We start from the raw sequence: 5,166 nt of genomic DNA, 5'->3' as shown, positions 1-5,166 counted from the left end.
TTAAGGGACCACCCTTCCCCTCTCAGTTCATGAGCTTTGGGTGGGGCTGACCCAAATTCCCACCATTCCCTAAATGATTGTATAGAAAATTCAACAATGAGCTGTTCTTTGTCCAATACTAGGCACATCATATATTATTTTATTCTCCGTAATTCTGTTTTTAGGTTTATAACCTTGCTCCATTCTAGAATACAAGTATCATGAAAGGGGGGACCTTACAGATCTTGTTCAATTTTCTGTCCTCTGAACCTAGATGGTTTTTGGTATATATTAGGGGGTAATTGGATATATATATATATATATATATATATATATATATATATATATTTGGTATGTATTAGGGAACATTTATTAAACGGGCTTTCTCCATTTTCATATGAGAAAGGAAGCTTGACAAAGCAATAGGATTGTCCTTGAATAACACAGCTTGTAAATGTCTTCAAGGTGGAGAGAATGTCTTCAAAACAAGGAAAAATAGTAACCACTTCTGTAACAATATGTGCCAGGCACAGGCCTCACTTCATCTTCAAAACCACTCTAAGGTGCATTTAGCAGGGAGGTGATACCGATTTATGGCACATTTCCCAGTTCCGTGCACTCAGACCTCTCAGGCTCACGAGGCTCTGCAAGCCTCCTGGCCCTCAGAATCCGCACTTGCCTCTGCACTGCACGCGAAGGAAACTGTTACATGGCATCTCGTGAATTTTAGGGGCCCGCCCATTCTCTTTCAGCCCAGCAGGCCGAGAGAACGGGTAGACTATATCACCTAACTTCGAAACAAAATAAGCCCTCCTGGAGCCTCAAAATGGGGGAGGGCGTGGGGCCCCACCCGGAAGTGGACCTCATGCCGCCACAGCTGATTGGCGAGGACCCGGTCACGTGACCCGCCGCAATGGCGGAAGTGGGCGGGACCATCCTTTGAACTGGGAAGTACAAAGCCGGCTGTCGTTAGTCCTCCTGAGGCGATCCTCCTCGGGAGACCGTTGGCCCGCCTGGTGGGACCATTGGAGCCGAGGGAGCTCGGGCTTTCCTGGCTACGAATGGGGAGAAGTTTCCTTTGGGTAAGTAAAAAATGTGAGGAGCAAAGGAGCTTTTTGTTCTTCGTAAGTCTGCGCTGTTTGACGAGCAGTAGCTGTTCCTTTCGTTTTTACCTTCATTTTGCCGGCTGGTTTTACTTTCGTGTTGTTTCGATGTGTCGGTCAAACTGGAGCTCGACAGCCCTCTAGAACTCAGTACCCCTTTCTCTAGAAACGACGACGACTCTGTTCTTTTTCCCTCTCCTCCCCTGGCTTCCCACCTCAAGAATTAAGCTCTTCAAGGGCCCAGGTTTTGTCAAAAGTGTGAACCATGTAATTTCTAAATTTCAAAGAGTTTCCTAAAACAGTCTTGAAATTTGAGTTCACATTGTGGAGTATTCGCTTAAGTAACAAAAGTTCAAAATAGCAAAAATAAAGAACTTGAAAGGAACAGAAAGGAATTGTTTGTAGATATTTGGACAAGGTCTAAAAACAGGTATTTTAATAATGTATGAAATATTGTAAGGGAGAATGAAACATAGGGGAGGTTTTAAGTAGACTGAACCATATAGAGAAATTAAAACCCGAAAATCTTGAGATATTTTTCTTCTTAATATCCCAGAAAATAGGGACGCCTGGATGGCTCAGTGATTCAGCGTCTGCCTTCGGCTCAGGGCGTGATCCTGGTTCGGAGATCGAGTCCTGCATCGGGCTCCCAGCAGGGAAGCTGCTTCTCCCTCTATGTCTCCTGTGTGTCTCATGAATACATACATTAATAAAACCTTTAAATGTGTATATATATATATATATTAAATACGTATATTTCATAAACATATATCCTATATTTAGATATATATATATCACAGATACTAATTTTAAAGGAGGAAATGCCTTGCTATAGAAATGATTGGTTTTTTTAAAAAAACGTTTCTTTGAAAATGATTTCTTTTAAAAGATTGAGCATCTCAGGGATTGAGTGTCTGCCTTTGGCTCAAGGCGTGATCCTGGTTCGGGGATCAAGTCCTGCATGGGGCTCCCAGCAAGGAAGCTGCTTCTCCCTCTATGTCTCCTGTATGTCTCCTGAATAAATACATTAATAAAGCTTTTAAATATATATGTATATTGAATATGTATATTTGATAAATATATACCATATATTTAGATAGATACGTATATATGTATATAGCACGGATACTAATTTTAAAGGAGGAAATGCCTTGCTATAGAAGTGATTGCTAAAAAAAAAAAAAAGAAGTGATTGCTTTTTTTAAAATTTTTAAACTTTTTCTTTGAAAATGATTTCTTTTAAAAGATTGAACATCTCAGCAATTGAGCATCTGCCTTTGGCTCAGGGCGTGATCCTGGTTTGGGAATTGAGTCCTGCATCAGGCTCCCAGCAGGGAACCTATTTTTCCCTCTATATCTCTTATGAATGAATACATTAATAAAGCCTTTAAATAAATAAATATATATATTTAAATATATATCACACATACTAATTTTATTTTACTTTTTAAAAAAGATTTTATTTATTCATTCATGAGAAACACACAGAGAGAGAGGCAGAGACACAGGCAGAGGGAGAAGCAGGCTCCATGTAGGGAGCAGGATGTGGGACTCCATCCCGGGTTTCCAGGATCACGCCCTGGGCGGAAGGCGGCGCTAAACCGCTGAGCCACGCGGGCTGCCCCCAGATACTAATTTTAAAGGAAATGCCTTGCTGTAGAAGTGATTGCTTTTTTAAAAAATTGTAAGCTTTTTCTTTGAAAATAATTTCTTTTAAAAGATTTTATGGGGATCCCTGGGTGGCGCAGCGGTTTAGTGCCTGCCTTTGGCCCAGGGCGCGATCCTGGAGACCCTGGATCGAATCCCAAGTCAGGCTCCCTGCATGGAGCCTGCTTCTCCCTCTGCCTATGTCTCTGCCTCTCTCTCTCTCTCTCTCTCTCTCTCTCTCTCTCTCTGACTATCATAAATAAATAACAATTAAAAAATAAAAATAAAAAAAATAAAAGATTTTATGTATTCGTGAGAGAGGCAGAGACATAGGCAGAGGGAGAAGCAGGCTCCCTCTGGGGATCCCGATGCAGGACTCGATCCCAGGACCCCCAGGATCATGCCCTGAGCCAAAGGCAGATGCTGAACCGCTGAGCCACCCAGGTGCCCTGCAAATACAATTTTCTTTACGTGACAAATAGGAATACATTTTGTTTTTATTAGTAATTTCCAGTTTAACTGCTTCGTGATCAGAGAGGGTTGTTTGTAATATTTCTTTTGTGAAATTTGTTGTTTCTTTGCAACTTAATCTATGATCAGTTTTTGTGAATATGCCATGCAGAATTGAAAAGTAATGTTCTGTGTGATCAGAGTTTAGAGCTTTACATATATTCATAAGTTCTACCGTGTTACTTATGCTGTTCAGGTGTTCTTTTTTCTTATTTTTTTGTCCACTTGATTTGATTTGTAGTGAGCAGAATATTCTTACTGTGTTTCTGTTCCTGTCTCCTTGCAACTTCTGTAGCTTTTTTTTTTTTTTGCATTACTAAAGGGACGACATTTATTCCTTTTCCAAATGTTACAGTAAAACTAGGTGGAAGAGAATTGTTTTAGCAGTTAGAAAAAAAAAAGTACAAATCTGGGGTTTGGCCATTAAAAGTTATTTACAACAATGGGAGGGGGGAAAAAGACAACAAAAAGTTGTTTCACATTACAGACCTCCCCCCCACCCCAAAGCCTAATACTTGCTTACCAAGTCAAAAAAGCGACACAGTCGATTCACAAGGAGGTTTGACCTTGAGTAACACATTTATAAAAACCTGGACAGGGGCAGTGTCCTCCCTAGCCCAGGTGCCACTAGGCACAGCACAGGAGACTAAAAACTCAACAGAGGGGAAGGCTGGACACTCAGGGTTGGGAGTGTAGGCACCCCACATCTGGCTCAGGGATTTGGGGAGTAAACAAAACTTACTTGGAAAAGAACTGGGGAAGAAAACCAGCAATTGCCTTCTGCAGGGGTAGAGGCAGGAGAGGTAGGGCCAGGGGCAGGAGCATATTTCACATCACTAACCTAACTCGGGAAACTGCAAGGGACCATCTTCAGCTGGCCTTAAGAGGAAGGCCAGATGGGAGAATCCACAGGAGGGAAAAGGAGAGGGAACGTGGCTGGGAGGGGGCAACAGCCCCTTCCTTTCTGGGCCACAGGAAGGCAGCCAGGGCACCAGGTCCAGGGAGTGATCTCCACAAGGACAGCACAGTTTTTGCAGCTTAGAGATCACCCACCTGCCCCCACCCAGCTACTCATTCTGCTCCCTGGCAGGTGTAGGGTCACTCTCCGGCCTGGTGGGAATGGACGGCTCTGCAGCCTGGGGCCCTGCCTCTTCTTCTGTGTCTCCTCCCTTGGAGGCAGCACTAGCCTCTGCTCCCTTGGCCTGGGGCTCCTGGCTCTCGGGTGGCGGCAGCCTTCCCTACCTGGGCTGTGCCTTCCTCGCCGCAGGCACCGATCTCACCCTGCTCCTGCTCTTCCTCTGTGGGTGAGGAGGCAGAGGAATCACCCCCACCCTCCTTCCGATTTCTCTTGAAGGACAGACCACTCAATTTGAAAGGCTTCTTGAAAGAGAATTTCTTCTTCTTCTTGGGGGTCTCCTTGGCGGGGGCATCCCCCTTGACCTCAGCGCCCTGGCTAGGGGGTGCTGGCTCTATGGCATCGCCAATGGCCCCGGCTGCCTCCTCTGTTTCGTTCCTGGGGGGGCGACTCCTCTTCACCCTTGGGAGATAAGTCTCCATTGCTTTTCATGTGGCCATTCTCCTGTCCGTTGGCCTTAGCAGGGGAAGCGCTTGCTGCGTCCTCAGCGGTCACGTAGCCCCGGGGAGCCTTGGAGCTCTGGCTGCCCATGATGGGGGGCGGTCTGCTGGGGGCGCCCGGGGCGCCTCAGGCTCACGCAACAGGGAATAGTTCGGCTGGGTTGGCCTGGCCGGCGGAGGGGTGGGGCTCGCGCCTGAGGGGGAGGGATATGGGGGGGAACCGAGCTGCACCCCCTCTCGGCGCCCGACCCGCTAGCTATGCCCGCCACCGCTCCGCGCCAGAATCACAACTTCTGTAGTTTTTTACTTCATTAAGGATGTTGGCATTATTATTTGGTAATAAATACCCTTT

General features: G+C 45.5%; 1 pseudogene; it reads right to left on the bottom strand.

Annotated features, from left to right (window-relative positions):
* Positions 1-4,306: 4,306 nt before the first annotated feature.
* LOC129518806 (MARCKS-related protein-like) lies at positions 4,307-4,905 on the bottom strand (annotated as a pseudogene).
* Positions 4,906-5,166: the final 261 nt, after the last annotated feature.

The sequence above is a fragment of the Nyctereutes procyonoides genome, unplaced genomic scaffold (genome assembly GCF_905146905.1).
Source record: "Nyctereutes procyonoides isolate TBG_1078 unplaced genomic scaffold, NYPRO_anot_genome, whole genome shotgun sequence".
NCBI lineage: Eukaryota > Metazoa > Chordata > Mammalia > Carnivora > Canidae > Nyctereutes > Nyctereutes procyonoides.
This window is presented reverse-complemented; position numbering and strand designations above follow the sequence as displayed.